Source organism: Chaetura pelagica, unplaced genomic scaffold, assembly GCF_000747805.2.
Source record: "Chaetura pelagica isolate M959 unplaced genomic scaffold, ChaPel_1.0 scaffold115, whole genome shotgun sequence".
Lineage (NCBI taxonomy): Eukaryota > Metazoa > Chordata > Aves > Apodiformes > Apodidae > Chaetura > Chaetura pelagica.
Genome location: NW_009953761.1, coordinates 6,921,409 through 6,940,145, shown reverse-complemented (window position 1 = coordinate 6,940,145; position 18,737 = coordinate 6,921,409).

Sequence of the window (18,737 nt, the reverse complement as noted above, 5' to 3'; positions counted from 1 at the left end):
GAATAGGGAGAAGAGTAGGCTTGTTTGTTGATTGTGGGTTTTTTTTTTGTTATGTGTTTTTTTTTCCTGAGGCAATTGTAGTTCATGCTGACATATATACTGAGCAACAAAGAGTTGATGGAAAGAGAAGATGGAAAAAAAAAGTAGCAAGGTTTAGCAAAGGATGTCAGATCAATGTAATGTGTAAGAAACCAAAGAGATGACATTTTTTTTTAGCAGAATGACTCATTCTCAATACCAGCAAAGGCATAACTTGGTTAGAAGTAAGATCAGGTTTCTCCAGTAGCAGATCTTCAATCTGGAGAAAGGGAAATTACACTTTCCTGAGAGAAGCCTTCTGACTTTGGGGGGTTACAAGCAGGAAAAGGAGTGTACATAAGAAGTAGTGAGAAAGGAGGAGCATGAGATTTGGAGTTCAGACTTGATGTAAAACCTAAATATGTTGAAGAAGGAGCCCTCCTGCGAAGTTAGCCAGTTTGTGTGGTTTAATAGAGACAAGGAAGCCACCAACTGAAAACAAGATGAAACCACTTGCTAAGACTGGGAACTAGAAAGAAAACAATGATATGCTCTAGAACACAGTGGCTACAAATTGGGAAAAGCGATTTGTTGGGTGCTTTCCCCTGACCACCCCTGTGGTTTGTTTTTTTTTAAATAAGATGTATATTATTTTGTATCCTGGTATAACATAACTTTACATCTTTTTCAGTCTTTTAACATGCCTGTTTCTGTAAAGAGGAAAAGGGAGAACAACTTAACCACAAGGATCCAACTAGTCCAATATCCTCCTATAATTTCTTGAGAAAAATAGGGATTAAGAAAAGACGAATAAAAAAGGCACACAGATTTTTATTTTCCTCTTTGACAGTGTGCTTACTGTAAAAGATGTGGCAGAGCTAAAGATATTTTATGCCTAGAAACTTTTTATAGTATTCATTATTTTCAGAGTAATGTCTTTACTGTGAGTCAGTTAAGTATATAGGTAACTTAATTCCAAAAGGAGACTATAAGAAATGAATGGTTTTAATCAATAGAAAATTATCTAAATGTTTGTTGTGCCTTAAAAAAAAAAAATATCTTAAAACATGATTATACACAGGCACCCATGTATAGGTATATTTAGTTTGGGAAGAATAATTCTTTGCATCTTGTACACTTTTAGGATGAAAAGAAATACTAATTATTATTTTTCAGGGATTTGTTAGTGATTATGAATGAAAATAAACACTTAAATTTCTGATAGAATTTTTTAAATAAGCTTTTCTTTAGGAAAAGGCACACTTGAATTAAAAAGAAAAAAAAGCTAAGAAAATGGAGCATTAACAAAAAAAAATGGTAGAAGTACAAACAAAACTTTCTGTCAAATACTGATTTATTGCTATAGCTATAATGGAAGATTTTCAGCTAGCCCTGCTGACAACACACTAATGATGACTGTTGTCCCTGTGTATTTTCAGAGGGAGAAAGAGGATATCTGTTGGAATTAGATAGAATCATAGGATCATCAAGGTTGGAAAAGACCTTCCAAGATGATCAAGTTCATCCTAATCCCATGAACCAGTCATCCAATCCAAATCCCTACAACCCCTAATCATTAAACCATCTCCCAAAACACCACATCCACCTCTTTTTGAACATGTCGAGGGATGGTGCCTCCACCACATCCTTGGGCAGCCTGTTCCAATGCCTGATTCCTCATTCTGTGAAGGAACTTTTCCTAATATCCAATCTGAATCTTGCCTGGAACAATTTGACCCCATTTCTCTTGTCCTATCAGTAGTCACTAGAGAGAAGAAGCCAACATAAACCTCACTACAACCTCCTTTCAGGTAGTTGTAGAAAGTAATTAAGTCAGGCTATTTCCTTTTGTCCTGTCATTATTCACGTGAGAGAAGACGCCAACTCCCACCTTCCTACAACCTCCTTTCAGGTAGTTGTAGAGAGCAATGCGATCTCCTCTCAGTCTCCTCTTCTTCAAACTAAACAACTTCTCTCAGCCTCTCCCCATAGGACTTTTTCTCTAGGCCTTTCACCAGCACGGTAGCTCTTCTTTGGACACAGTCCAGCAACTCTACATCCTTCTTGTAGTGAGGGGCCCAGAACTGGACACAGTACTTGAGGTGTGGCCTCACCAGTACCAGTGCCCAGTACAAGAGGACAATCACTTCCCTACTCCTGCTGGCCACACTATTCCTGATGCAGGCCAGGATGTTGTTGGCCTTGGTCACCTGTGCACAGTTCTGGCCCATGTTAAGTTGGCTGTCAACCAGCACCCCCAGGTCCTCCACCACGCAGCTTTCCAACCTCTCATCCCCAAGCCTGTAGCTTTGCATGTGACTGAAGTGTAGGACCAAGCACTTGGCATTGCTGAACCTCATACAATTGGCCTCGGCCCATTGATCCAGTCTGTCCAGGTCTCTCTGCAGAGCCTTCCTACCCTCAAGCAAACCGACACTTCCACCCAGCTTAGTGTCACCTGCAAATTCACTTAGGAAGCACTCAATCTCCTCATCTAGGTCATTAATAAAGATATTGAACAAGACTGGACCCAAAACTGAGCCCTGTGGGACACCACTGATGACTGGCCACCAACTGGATCCAACCCCATTCACTACAGCTCTCGGGGCTTGCCCAGCCAGCCAGTTTTTCACCCAGCAGAGAGTGTACCTGTCTATGCCACAAGCCACCAGCTTCTCTAGGAGAATGCTGTGAGAGACGGTGTCAAAGGCCTTTCCAAAGTCCAGACAGCTCTTCCCTCATCCACCAAGTGGGTCACCTGATCATAGAAGGAGATCAGGTTAATCAAGCAGGACCTGCCTTCCCTGAACCCATGCTGGCTGGGCCTGATCCCATGGCTGTCCTACACTTGCCATGTGAGCGTACTCAAGATGAGCCTCTCCATGATTTTCCCTGGTACTGAGCTCAGGCTGACAGGCGTGTAGCTCACAGGATGTTTCTTTGGGCCCTTCTTGTAGATAGGCATCACATTGGCAAGCCTCCAGTCATCTGGGACATCCCCTGTTATCCAGGACTGTTGACAGATGATAGAAGGGGGCTTGGTGATCTCCTCTGCCAGCTCTCTCAGTACCCTTGGGTGAATCCCATCTGGCCTCATAGACTTTTGAGCCTGTATTCATATCTTGGGTTACCTTGGCCCAGGTGCAGGACCCTGCACTTGGCCTTATTGAACCTCCTGAGGTTCACCTGGGCCCACTTCTCTAGCTTTTCCAGGTCCCTCTGGATGGAATCCTGTTCCTCTGGCATGTTGACTGCACCACCCAACTTCATGTCATCAGCAAACCTGCTGAGGGTGCTCTCAATGCCACCATCAATATAACTAATGAAGATATTATACAACACTGGGCCCAGTACTGACCCCTGAGGGACACCACTTGTCACTGTTCTCCATCTGGACATAGAGCTGTTGACCACTACTGTCTGGATGCAACTATCTAGCTGGTTCCTTATCCACTGAACAGTCCACCCATCAAACCCATATGTCCCCAATTTACTGAGAAGGATGTTGTGGAAGTCTGTGTCAAAGACCTTGCAGAAGTCCAGATAGATGACATTCACTGCTTTTCCCTGGTCAAATGATGTAGTTACTTCATTGTAGAAAGCCACTAGGTTGGTCAGGCAGGATTTGCCCCTGGTAAAACCATGCTGGCTGTCTTGGATCACCTCCTTGCCCTCCATGTGCCTTAGCATGTCTTCTAGGAGGATCTGTTCTATGATCGTCCCAGGCACAGAGGTGAAGCTGATAGGTCAGTAATTCACAGAGTCCTCCTCTTTTAAAATATGGACGTAACATGTCCTTTCTTCCAGTCATGAGGGACTTTACGTGACTGCCATGACTTCCAAAATACCATGGACAGTGGTTTGGCAACTACATCTGCCAGTTCCTTCAGGACTCTGGGCTGTATCTCATCAGGTCCCATGGACTTGTATATCTTCAGGTTCCATAGATGGTCATGAACCTTATCTTCCCTTGCAGTTGGGGGGGACTTTGTCTCTCTGGTCTGTGTCTTGTGGGCCATGAGAGTTGTGAGGAGAGGGGTTGCCAGTAAAGACTGAGGCAAAAAGGTTGCTAAGAACCTCAGCCTTCTCCTTGTCTGCTGTTACCATTTCACCATTGTGACTCATCAGGAAGGGTACGCTTTCTTCAGCCTTTATTTTCTGGTTTACGTACCTGTAGAAGCACTTCTTGTTTTTCTTAACATCTCTTGCCAAGTTCAGTTCTAGCTGTGCCTTGGCCTTGACCTCATCCCTCCAGAACAGGGCAGCATTCCTTTACTCTGCCCAAGATACCTGTCCCCCCTTCCACTTCCTGTATAAGTCCATCTTGGCTTTTATTTTGACCAGCAGATCTCGACTCAGCCATGTGGGTCTCTTACCTTTCTTGCCTGATTTTGTATAGCAGGCATCTGAGATCTCTTGCACCTTTAAAGCATCTTTAAAGATCTGCCAGCTATTTTCTGCTCCATCGTCCCTGAGGGCTGTTTCCCATGGGGTCCTATCTAGTAACTCCTTGAAGAGCGGAAAGTTTGCTTTCCTAAAATCCAGAGACCTGACTAAGCTTTTCTTACCCCTTAGGACAGTGAACTGCAGTAGTGCATGGTCACTGCAGCCCAGGCTGCTTTCAACTTCGGTATCCCTAAAGAGTTCACTTACATTTGTGACAATCAGGTCCAATAACCCGTCCCCCCAGGTAGGACTGTCAATTTCCTGACTTAAGAAATTGTCATCAAGGCATTCCAGGAGTCTCTTGGATTGCCTACAACCTGCCATGCTACTCTTCTAACAGATGTCAGGATGGTTAAAATCCTCCAGCAGGATGAGAGCCTGTGATCGTGATGTTTCTTCAAGCTGGAGTAAGAAGGCTTAATCCACAGGGTCCACATGATCAGGCGGCCTGTAATAGACTCCAAGCACTAGGCTCCCTTTGGTGTTTCAATCCCTAATTCCCACCCATAAACTTTCATCTTACTCATTGTCTATTTTTTAGGGACAGCTCTTCACACTCTATCAAATTCTTTACATAGAGGGGAACATCTCCATCCCTTCTTCCTGTCCTGCCCCTTCTGAGCAGCTTATGGCCTTCGATAGCCACACTCCAATCAGGATTCATCCCACCAACTTTCTGTAATTGCTACTATAGCATATCTTTCCTGTAGCCTGGTAGCTTCCAAGTCCTCCTGTTTGTTGCCCATGCTGCATGCATTGGTGTAGAGTCACTTCATCTGGGCTACTGGCCATGTCACCTTTTTAGAGGGACACCTTTTTATACCCTTGAGTTGTTTACTGTCTCCAGCATGGTCTGACTGAAGGTCTGACTTCCAGACCTTCAACCCCCCTTGTGCAAACCCCAAGTATGTTTGCAGCAAGCTTTGTTTTCCCTCCCCCCTTCAAACTTAATTAATTAATAAAATTGTCAGTTCTATTTTCTGTATTTCCCTAGCAGTTGATAAGACACTGGTGGGCATTTTAGATATTGGAGCATCCTGTCTAGCCTTCAGCTGGCCAGGTTGCCTCAGTTTTGTAGAAATGCAGAGAAGGCCAACAAACAGGTCACGGGATTTAAGAGAAACCCACTTCTGCAGTAGCTGTAACGTAACATGGTAAGACACCCAAAATGACATTGCAAGCCTATATTTAAGAACTGAGTCCTACTCTAGCTGACTAATTTACAGTGGAGCAAATTTCAACTTCCCCATGGCCTCCTGATGTCATGTTAGATATTGTGAATTGTTCTACTTGGTCTCTAGTGGTCACTCCAGAAAGTTAATGTTCTCTTTTAAGTCTTGTGTCATATCTAGTATCCTGTACAGAAGCCTGTCTCATAATATCACTCTGCTCTGTTTTGTATGATTCTAGTCATCTCCATTAAGACAAAGCTTGCTCTTTTGAGATGGCAGCTAAGTCAACTAGATTGTTCTGGGTGTCCCAGGTGACTGACAACAACAGTCAACTGAATTAAAACTTCTGTATACATTCTCATTCTTTCTTTTAATATCAGGAAACTGCAGCATTGCTCTCATGGGTTTCACAAATTAAAACCATACCTGAGTACATCTCTGACATAATAATGAAAGACAAGGCTCAGTCTGTTTTCAGATGGAAAACTAATATATGGGGAAAGGATAGGTTGTGTACACCCATGTGACCAGAAACGTAAAAGCAGCAAATTGAACTTGTTAGCACATGAGTTACTCCAGCAAATATTTACCATATATTCCATAAGAAGATGTTGTTATTGGTATCTGTAAAAAGCTAGTTTAAGTAAGTCACACACAGACAGTGTTTCAGGGAAGTTTTTCAAGCTCACATTGTAATCACATCACAAAAATCCAAAGTCAAGAAGACTTCATATGTATATGAATGAAATTTGAAATATTCAAGTAATTCAACTACGCTAATTCAGTTTACATTGTCTAATCTTTGCATCTGAAGCTTGGGCTTTCCTTATACAAAAATGGTGTAAACCTCAGTGTAATGAGGCACAGGAGTCAGAAATTTAGACATGTTTTCTCCTTTTTATGTTGTCTCATAGAAGACATAGATATTAGGCTGAAAAATGTTTCTTGTTTGTATGATTTCAAGCTAGATGTTCAGCCCCTATAGCATTTATTAAGCATATCCTTTTGCAAAACGTGAGGTATATAGTGCACTTCAATGTATTCTCCAGGCTCAGAGGTTGTGTGCACTTCAGACCAATAATGTTTGTCTTTGATACATCAGCATTTCTAACTGGCAAGAGAAGTTCAATCTTACAGTTTTCTTCAAGTGAACTGGTCTCATGTTTGACTGATACCTCGCTTAAAAGCACTGGGGTAAGTCACAGTTATTGCAGCCTGTGCTGGTATTGCTACAGCTGCTGCTGCTGTTCCATTGTTCTTATAAAAGACAGACTTGCTTTATAGTAATACCTACACACATATAAAGAATGAAAACCTAGAGAACCCTTCTTGATTAATTGTGATGGTGTAATTGGACTCTTAACAGGGGAAATCTGTTTTATGTGATTAATGTTCATTTAAAACTGATGGATTTTATGCCCTTTTGATATGTCTGTTGTAAACAAGCCATCTTACTATGTTGTGATGTTAGATTTCTAAGCACCTTATAAAACAGGGAACTGTTATTCTCATTCTACAGATTTGTAGACTGCAGTAATGGTGTGGTGCCTTGCCTAGCATGGGCCCAGCTCTCTCAATATCATTGCTATAATCCATTTTGAAGCATTGATGCCTTTCTGTGTTGGCATTGCCTGTAGCCATTATATGTGAAAATTGTTCACTAATAGAGTTTTTACCAGCTTGAGACAGCCAAAGTGGTCCCTCTGCCAGTGTTCTGGAAGCAATTTAGTAGGTAACTCTTCATGACTCTGACAGCCACAGGTAAATCCCATATGGCAGCTCTGTTTTCCTTACTTCCATCAGCAGTACAAATACGAGTAATCAAAGGAAGGTTAGGAAGCATAAGTAAGGGTTCAGAAAGTGTCTTGCAGTGCCTCTTGCTATTGGTTGTGTCACTAGCAGGCCATATACCTATTAAATTCCCATTGTAAAACTCAATTCTAAACATGTCAGAGGGAATTTACTATACTAAATCTAAAATGGTGTTCTAGCATGGTTGTTTGGTCCTTTTTATGAGAGCTAACTTGGTATTTTAATACTACCCCATACCATTATAATGCTAGAACTGAATCCTAAACTTTGCATCCTCTAAATAATCATACTTATTTATAAAGGTCAACTAAATCATCCAATGACTAATATGATGAATTTTCTTCTACTGTAAGATTAGAAATACACAGAGTGACTGTAGTGCTTTTGTGGTAATTTTAAACTAAGAGTATTAGCAACATTTAGTATCATGAGCAAAGATAGAACTGAATCCAAATTCCTTCAAAGTAATGGAAACATTGCGATCCAACCCAATACTCCAGATATGAATCCCATGTTACACCATTATTTGAGGTTTCGCTCTAGTTTCTTTTAAATTTGAATCAAAGTTGTGAGGCTAACTAACTGTCCTTCTGGACTTTTGGCCAAAAATGGGAAAGGTTTTCCCTAAGACATTTTTTACTCAACCAGTAATTACATTTTGCATTTCAGTGAAGCAGACCTCAATACCCCTTCCATTTTTAGCCTCTGAACTGCATCGTTTCATCCCAAAACACTGTGTTAGTTTAATCTGGGTCTAGAGTAATTGTGAAATATTTCATTCATTAAGCATAAAATGTGCTATCGTAAAGAGTACAGTAGATAAAGATAGACATAATACCATGGAGAAAATTTATTCTTTCTGATATATTATGATCTGTAGTGGTCTGTTGAACGTGAAAGGTCAACTCGTCTGCAGTTTCACTACTTCTGTGTATGTTCTCAATGACAAATATAAAAGAGTGCTAATTTCAGATCAGTGAAACACTGAGTTCATCTGCAATGTAGATTAAGATATCTGAGGATATATTTATAACTAAATTAATCTGGATTTACTGAAGAAGCTAATCACGCTACCATAACGCATGACAAAATTTGTTGGAGAAATGGAAAACCAGTTGTTCACCTAAACCATCTGTGGATTGCTAATCTCTTCCCCCTGGTATCCAACGATAGGACATGTGGAAATAGTTCTAAGCTGAAACAGTAGATGTTTAGACTGGACATCAGGAAGCATTTCTTTACTGAGAGGGTGGTCAAACACTGGAGCAGGCTTCCTAGAGAGGTGTTCAGTGCCCCAAGCCAGTTTAAGAAGCATTTGGACAATGTCCTTAAGACTATGCTTTAGCTTTTGTTCAGCCCTGAATTAGTCAGGCAGCTGGACTAGATGGTCATTGTAGATACCTTCCAACTGAAAAACTCTGTTGTAATTTTTTTTTTATTTTATTTTGTTCTGTAAAATCCTGTTAGTTTCCAGTTGCAGTATATGCATATAGCATAATTTTTGGAATAACAACAAGCCATATCACAGGTGTCAGATTTCAAATTGGACAAACAAATTGGAAAACCAAAGGCAATTTTTTACCCAAATAGGTAATTTTCTGCATTAATAGGTACTTGTTGAAAAGATAACATTGTTGAAGCTAGTTCTGTACATTTCCAATAGGTGACAATGACCCTGATCTCCATAATTTATTCCTTTTTCTGTTATTTCCACTTGCATATTATCTACTATAATAAAAGCACTGTGTTGTGTTTTGGTTTATTTGGTTTTGGTTTTTTTAATATGTAAAAGCTCTTCAGTTACTTTAACTCAATGACATTTACAGCTGCTAGTGCTGAATTAAACACAACTAAATTTGAAGTTTTTTCCACAAACCGAATTTAACAAATGTGCTATACTAAGAGCTGGAATCAAACTTTTGGGTCCTTATTTTATGAGTTCTCAAAATATTTGACTCGTTTAAAAAGTAATAAATAGAACACGGGAACATTCTGCTCTCATTCATAATGTTTAAACACGAGGTAACTCAGGAATATCAGGAATAAAGTTTGCCAGAGTAAGTGATACATTCTTGACCTCCAGACTCTGTTATTACAACTCATTATGTCTAGGAATGAATCCAAGGAGGCCTCAAAAAAGAAGAAATTTCAAAATGCATCAACCCATATTCTCAGTAACACGTAGGTCTCTGAACACATCACCTCTTGTGCTGCTATGCACACTGCCTTCCTACTGAATGCAAAATCCAAATCATAGTTTACCTTAATATTCAGAGCCTTCCACAGAAAGACCAAGCTTTTCTGTTCAGAAAGCATGACCTCCCTTGACAGCTGTTAAAATCAAAAGAAACAAAGTTTTCTGTCAAGAAGGAGAGACTTGCAAGCACAGGAGATGGAACTTATGCAAGAGCTGCAGAGAGATCAGGGAACTTTTTTGTAAGTGATATGAGCATGTGAAATGAGCTCAGACTTCACAGCTTCAAATTTAAATGCATAATCTATTTCTTTCAATTAGTTTTCTCTAAATAGTCCTCTCACATAGTGTTTTTGTTTTTTTTTTTTCTGACCTGGCTTTGTTTTCTTACTGGTGAAGTGGGAGGTTAGAGGACAAACAAGCACCCAGACAGACCCTTGGAACAGACTTTCATCTCTTTTTTCTCATTTCATCCATGCTCTTGGAGATTTTCTCAGCATAAGGGTAGAGAAGTTTTATGCTGGTTTTCCTGTTCTCTTCTCTCTTCAGTGCAAAATTTCATGGAGATGTTCATGGTGGCCCTTTCATTTATATATCTCTGTTAGTCCCAGATCTATAAAGGGTCCTAGTAGGCTGAGGATGACTGGAAACAAATCTACCCTGAAGTGGACTCAATAGGGGTTTTTTTCACATGAAATGGCTACTGAAAACTATAAAACAGAATCTATTGGCTTTGGTGCAGAACCACATAACTAAAATTTCTGGATCCAAGCCATTTTTTTTTATCTGTTGCTCTGCTGAGCAAACTACATTGAGTGCCTGGTAATTCATTGATTGCTACCCCAGATACAATGGTTATATTAGTTATTGTTTGCCATGTGCAATTGGTTATGAATATAAAAAATTGTAGCCCAGAGTTCAAGGTTCCTTGATGTCTCTAAATCAACAGCTAGATCTTTAGCCAGTAAATTTGATGAGGCACCACTGTAAGATCAAAAGAGCTATCCCTGTTTTTTTCTTTCTATAGGAAACACATTTATTTCTTCCACAGTCAGAAAAATGTAAACTTTGGTGCTGAAAGCTGATTTTCTTTCCTTTTCATGCACATATAAAACATCTTATTATTACCAATGATCAAATTATATTGCTAGTTACAGTTTCTCAGTGTCATTTTCTTTACCTTGATAGGCAATTTAATGAGTGAACAAGAACATAGTCAAGAGCTACCGATTTTTCTCTTAGTTTCAGCCCAGTGGATTCAGATTGACTCATAGAAAAAGTTACTTTATTTTTTTCACTAAAGAAGAAAGTTCTTTACAGAAAATACTTTTGCAGTTGTTTCTCAGAAGGGAAATATAATTTTCAGTACTATTATACCATTGTCACTGCCCAACATAGCCTTTTTAATAAACTCAGTCATCTATAAAAATGAATACTTTAGTGCATTTGAGTTTAGGACCTAGTTATCAGGATGTTTCCTATTATGTAAAGTTTTTAGGGCTGCAGTTTTGCACCATGCTAATAAGGAAAATAGCCTAAGAGACCAAATAGAGGAATGTACTTTATGATTACTTCATGATATTTCTGTTATTTGAGTAACTGGAATGCAAATTCTGAAATATTTGCAACTCAGCTCTTTCTAGATCATCTCTAAATATAACATCTTCTACAACAGGCAGAATGCAATCCTATTCATAGAGAAACCTATCAAGGTGGATAAGGTCAGAACTGCAGAATTACGTTACAAACATGATGGTTTGTAGAAACCATCAGAGTAGAAAAGACAGTTAAATGCTCCTGCTAACTAGGACATATGTGATTTACAAATACTGTGCCAACAATATCAAGTTCCTTTTGCTATATCCATGGGTTTTTTTGAGGATTTGGTGAGGGAACTGTTCTCAGAGGCATTTATATGTCTGGGCATGCCATATCTTATACAAATAGGAAAATCGGCAGTGCAGAAGGAATGCATAATTGGGAATTAAACTGGAATATTTATACAAAAGGTAACTATTTGTATTTTACATTGCCAAAAAAAAGAAAAGGATAAATAAAAAGAACCTTTTCACTCAATGATTCTTTCTTTTTATTCTTGCTGAACGACGTTTAGCCACTGAGGAAAAATACAAAGAGGTACCATTTTTTTCACAACAATTTCATTACAGCCCTACATTCCTTTCATTGTTGCTGGCTTGTCCTCTTGCATTTAACATTCTTCTCCTGATATCTTAACTCCAGCTATATTCCTCTGACTCAGGAGAAAAAACATAATGCAACTAATGGATTGTCTACTGTTGTCTTATAATTATTGTGCAGTGTGTTTTAGATTGCATTCTTCAACTCTAGGCTTTTCTTGCCTTGACTGCAAACTCTTCAAGACAAGGATCATGAAGTAATCTGTGTGTACACAATGCTTGTGTCAGAGAAAATATTTTCACCTTCAGCCTTTGAGTAGTGCTACAGAATAGCTATGGAGATCATATACAGAATTAAATAGATGATGGTGTGCAAAGAATTTGGTTTTAAGAACACTTTATATAGTATTGTCAAATTTCTGCTTAAAAACACCTAAAATTATCAAGAGAAATATATTTTTGTCTGCTTATATTTTGAACTAATATATGTGGGGAGAACTATTAGGACAGATTGTGCAAGAAGACATTTACATAGCACTCACTATATTATTGAATCCTTATCTTAACACTTATTTCAGGGTTAAAATTTGTAAGAGGCACCCATAACTTTTACTTATTGAAATGGACATCATCTCAAGGTAGTTACTAGGTTTATTAGAGTAATAACTTTATAAGAGTACAATTGCATGTATACCAATCATTGCTTATAATAGAAGCAAAAATTAACATTTGCTTTGCTGATGGCTGAATAGAGACTGACTTCCCACGTTGTTCACAGCAAATGGTAGTAATGGAATGGAATAATCACAGTGGAATCAAATAAACAAAGAGCAAAAAAAATATCTTAACGGGGTTTAGGAGTGATTGATCATTTCAGAACTGGTCATCTGATGTCAGTGATTTGCAAATTTTCAGCACAAACTTTAAAAGAAAGTTTAACTAAAACCAAAAAATGTGGGATTAAAAATAGGTGTGGTATTTAGATTATGATAAACTCATTTGATACCAATTTTCAGAAGAAGTACTGACTTTTTAGACAACAGGAATGTAAATTGGCTTAATCTAGCTGTACTTAATAAAGCATTTCATATGGTGTTGCATGAAAATTTGTTAGCCAAACTGGGCAAAAGGGTATATAATAACTGACTTTTGGAGAGAGGCAGTGGTGAGAACAAGTGAATTGAGTCATGCTAGGCAGAAAATTATGTGTCCAATTTTGGCTAACTTATCTCATAGTGACATTTCTGGGGTTTTTTTTTTATTTTTTACATAAGATGCCAGTTGTTGAAATGTCAATTCAGTAGTGGGATTTTTGTACAGTGATGTATTTTTATTTCTTGATCTTTAATTATGACCAAAAAAATTACACCCTGTGTTTCCATCAGAATAACTATTGCTCTTGTTGCTATGAATCTGGGGATTTGAGGTCAGGGGAACTTGAGCTCCTTCCTATTTTTGTTTTGGCTTTTTCTGATGCATTAAAAAGCACCACCATTCTTTATATCTCACATTCATTATCTCTCTAGAGTTAATACAGAAAATCTATTTATCTCTAATAATATGAGCTAAAAATTGATTACTTTCAATCATAAACAGTATTTACTGCAAGCAGAAAATTATAAATCAACTCCACACAGTTTAAATTTGGTCTGACAGAGCAGTAAATAAAACTGGTTTTTGTCTCTGGTTTGGCCAGGCTTAGTGTCAGGGTTACTTTTGTTTGCCTCTTAGACATCAGAAAAAGATTTAAAGTACTCATCTTATAAAAATATTCCGTCTTGGCTGACACCACTGCATTTGATTAATATTGGCTTAATCTACCTAAGGGATCTTCAACAATCACAAAGTCATTTATTTAACAGATAGGTTAAGATTCAGGTTAATTACTGCTCTTGGATAATTCATAGCTTAGCTTGAATTAGGTGATAAAATGAATGTTACCTAAAAGCCCTTTTGTCATCAGAAAAAAAGTCCTCATAAGGCAGAGGTTTTTCACATAATTGAGGGATCTTTTTTCCATATTGGTGTCCACTCATCCACAGCATGAGATGCACTGAAACACATGGAAACAAGTGTCTCTCAACAAGCATATAAAGCTCCTTATTTGTCATAAATGTTGAAAATGCAGTATAAGAAATAGGTTGGGCTCACATAATTAGCAAAGGAGATGGAAAGGAATAAAAGCAGATTGATACAGGTTCTTTCAAGATTATATAAAAGATGGTGTGATTTTGGAATATGTACTACAACTACAAAAAAATTCCAAGTTGTGATTGCAAATTCTCTTTTCTTCAGATCTGAACCCTATGCTCATTCAGTGAGAATAACTTTTTACTATTTTTTTTCCCCCTCCTCTCACGGGGTGTTCTGTAGAGCTCTGGGAAACCTACAGGGAGCCATGGGAGGTTTGACAAACTTGTCTCCTAAATCCTTTCTTACTTCAGGAAACATGGATATGGCTTCCAAGGAGCTGCCAAGAGTAAGGCAACTGGGGGCATTGGGGCAGTCCCAGCACTAGGTACCAGACAACTTCCCAGAGATGGGGACAGGCGAGTCTGAGCTGGGACATGGTCCACTGCTGGGCCCAGCTTGGTGGCGTCCATGGCTCTGCAGGGCAGGGCTGCAGTGAGCTGGAAACCTGATCTGCTGTGGTGTCACTGGGCCAGAGCCTGACAGTCCTGGGGAGCTGAAATGGGGTCCTTGGCATGGACAGGGTGAGGGCAGCCCTTTAGGAGGCTGGGAAGTCATAAATGAAGGCTCTTCTTGGCCGAGTCTAACAGGTTAGGCTGTCAAATCTCCTCTTCCTTCCTGCATACATGAGGAGAGTAGGTAGATAAAACATGCGGAAGAGAGAATTTGTCTCTGAAGAAGGAGAAAAAGAAGTGTAGGCAGTACAATTGTTACACGCAGGGGAGTCTGAGAACACAATTCAGCTGCCTCCCACTTGGCGAAATGCTTTGTGTATCAAAGCTTACAGAGATATGACAGATAGAGGCAGAACAAGTTGTTTGTAAGACTTTTCACTCCTTAGATACAGTGAGACTCTATAAAGAATAACTTGAGGCATCTCAAGTAGCACAAACCACCCAACTGAACAGAGCTGAAAGATTTACTGCACCCTCATGCAAGTCACAGAAATGGAATAAGGCACAAGGAACCATTTCTGTAGCCCACTACTCCCTATGTAGCAGGAGAAGAGAGAGTACTTTTCCACTTCTCCCAAGTCACGATATATACCTAAGTATATCTGTGGTATTGCACGTGAAGGAGCTTAATGTTAAGTTCCTGTTTTCACACCAAATCATGTAGACATTGTGGGATTTTCTTAATTTGAATAAACTACATGCATATAAAAAATAAATTACAATATGTTATTGACGTTTCACAAGCAAAATGGTGTGACTAAGTAACCTTTTCATTTGTTTGACGCAATAGAAAAAAAGTATGAGATTCAAGCTGACATGTTTGGAGACAATGCAGGTAAGGCCATGACTTGAGTTCAAGAGACATAAAGGTTGCTGGCAAAGATTTATTTACGGGGCTGATACACTGCAGCATATACTAATGTTAAAAAAAAAAATTAAAAAAAAATTAAAAATAAAAAAAAATCATACCTCTATGAATGTTCAAAACTCCCTTTAATCATCTATAATCCTTTAATCATGCAAGTCTGAACAATATTTAACGCAGACATTCTAGCTTTATAGGGTATCCGTGCAAGAGAATTCAGAGTTGATGTTTAAATTCTCCATCATCATACAGTATGTCAGAAAATAGCTTACAGACTATTGCCCCAAAGAGACTTATATTGCAGTGGCACAAAATTAAAGCGTGTTACTGTGTTTTATAAATGCTTAACAAGATGCTGCTTTCTCTGATATTTACAGCCATGCTGCAAGATGCCTGTTGGCCATATAATCAGAACTGCAGAGGTCTGAGATTTTATTTGATTCTCTTGCACTTGGGCGTGCTCTAAAGCAAAAGTTGGATCCACACCAGGCAGTATGTGAAAGAAGTAATTAAAGTGACTGCTTACAAAACAAAACAACAAAAGCCCAAAAAAAACCAAACCCAGCACCAACTAAAAAATGAATCTGTTCAGAGGTGTTCTCAAAAGAAGCAGTATTTGGATGGGGCTGTTTCACCCATTTCAGAAGGTGGCAACATAACATGGCATAACGTAGGAAGCTATGCGTATGTTTTGTGTGCTCTTTCTTACCTAGCAGAACCTTCCATTGTATACAGTATGAAGCAAAACAGAATTAACCATCGTATCCAAATGAATTTTCCTCTACCTGTCTGCGTTACACTTCCTTTTGGAGCCATAGAACATCTGCAAGTTTCAGCTGGAGCTCATCTCTGTAGCCAAAATTCAGCTTCAAAGAAAAATTCTTCCCTAAATTGCAGAGGTTGTAACAGATAAATGAGTTACCAAAACTCCTTTCTAGAGTCAGAGCTATAGCCCTAAATGTGGTGTTGCACAGGAAGAGCAAAAAGCTAGTGTAGGACATACATCAGTGTACTTTCATGTTAATTTCTCTCATCTATGAAAAATTTATGAATTTGGAATAGTATCAAATCATGTGTTGTACATTATTGTTGTTAAAAATGCTACTATTGTTCTCATTTTTGTATTGTTCATGGCATGTATAAAAGCCAGGATTTAGTAAAACCCAGGTAATATATTAAAAAAATCTGTCAGAAGTTGTTTTTTTGTTGTTGTTTTTTTCCCCCTTATTAAATATCCTGAGTACCTGGTTTGGGTGAGGGAGGCAGAGGGGATCGTGCACTATTTTGTGTAGGATATTTTGTTTATTCTGATTTGATTTGTTTTGTTTTGGGTTGTGGATTTAGCTTTTTAATTTGGTTTTGCTTGTTTTTTGTTTGAAAAACTAGGCTATTGATTAATTTCATTTAAGCTTAAGAACTTTGAAAGAATTACCTATCTAAATTTAATTGTCTACCTATAAGTATCTACTACTTATCCAGGTGCATTAAATTCTGTTACAGCTAGTGGGAATCCAGTGGCCCTTCTAGTCAATACAGATTTAGGAGCCTAAAAAATTAAAAGTGATATGGGCACCTAAGTCAAAATTTAGTTCCCAACATATATAATCCATAAAAAGTTAAGATGCATGACAAATACTATGCAGAATCTGCAGGAGATCTATACTTCTCTGGAGTAGCAGTAGGAGTTGCAGTGTGATACTCTGTGGCATCACAGATAGCATCTTTTGCTTATGGTTAGGCAATTGAATCCCACTCTTCACATCTGTTAATTGTATAGGCTTCCTATTCAGAAAAAAATCAGCATTTTCAAGGGAGAAACCCCATCAGAAAACAAGTATCTGTGAGAGATTGAATGAATCACCTTTGTACCTGTTTGCTTCCATCAGAAACAGTAGGAAACAAGATTAATGGAGCTAAATTGATTAAATTACACTTTTATCAATTTACAGGAATATGGATAGACTAATTTCAAAGGCAGACAACAATGATTAATTTTAAATATTTATTTTTGATGTTTTAACTTCACAGAGGTGAGGCATTTCATATCTGTGGTAGGACATAACATGGAATTTATTGCTGTCATCACTATTGTTATGTGATTTGCCAAATTAGTTCTATTAGATGCTGCTGGTAATGGTTTTCATGCCACTCCTAAAAATAAACCAAAAACATTAAAAAGAACAGTGTAAGTAAAAAATAAAATTTGTATTGCAACCTCAACGGGCAGAGATGATTCTCTCTTCCATGTTTCACAGAATCTTAGTCATACACTATTCATCCTGAAAAAAACATTAACATAACTAATAAAACATGAATGCAGCTTTAAAAGGCTACAAATTCTTCACAAGGTCTGTGTACCTAGATGTGTGAAAATAAGCCCTAGCACCAAGGAGGTAATGGGATCTGCAATTTTGGGCAAGGCTGATAGCAGAAGGTGCCCCCTTCTAACTGCTCTGACTTTTAAATTTGTTTAAACGGATCACCAAAATACTATCTCATTGACCTCAGTATATATCCGAAGATATTCCAGGAGCTTCAATAGAGTTAATTTGTTTAAAAAGTTCTAAAGCAATACAGCATCTCAGTAATACCACTTTACTGCCTCTTTCAGTACAAATAACTAGTAAAAGCAGGGTTGTGTCTCAAGTGTCCTCTCAATCAGACAAGAGGTTGTTGGAATGAAAGCCTTGAGGCAAAATCCTGAATTCATGTATAAAAGCATCATAAAGCATTAGGAATTTTGCTGACTTCATGAAATGGTGAAAAGACTAGAAAGTTTCATGAATTTTTCAGTTCAATCTAATAGTCCATCTCTATGGCTGTATGTAAATTGCAAGGTCAAGTTGATGTCTTTCAAATGGCAATAGAGAGTGACAATCATTGTGTGGCTTTCCTTTCATCAGTGAGGAGGTTTTCTTCGGTGTATAGAGGCATGTGTGTGTGGTTCAAGCATTCATGCAGATCTTGAGTAAACAGAAGCAACCATGGCTTGAACGTTTCCTCAATTAATTTTCTAATTTTTCACACAATGGAAAGGCAATGGTACAAAGAGACTGGCAAAAGAGATAAGGGGGCAGATGATATTATTTTTTCCCCCACATACACCTTTTACTTAAGTCAGTTGCAGCTAAGGCTTTCTTGAACCACAAGTGATATTGTTGCCCCAATGCTGTCTTTTTCATTATTTTTTTCTAACAAGCTGTAGTGATGCTAGTAGAAGATCATTGTACAATGGGGGGGAGTAAGTGTATGGAGTGACCATTGCAAGGTGCTGGCAGTAGGGACTGCAGGGTCACCTTTGGAAGGAGAGGCTGGGGCTGCCCCATGCCAAACTCAGCCAGCTCCAGCCAGCTCCAGCCAACCCCCACCACCTGGGGCTGCCCCATGCCAAACTCAGCCAGCTCCAGCCAGCTCCAGCCAACCCCCACCACCCCACCCCACCCCACC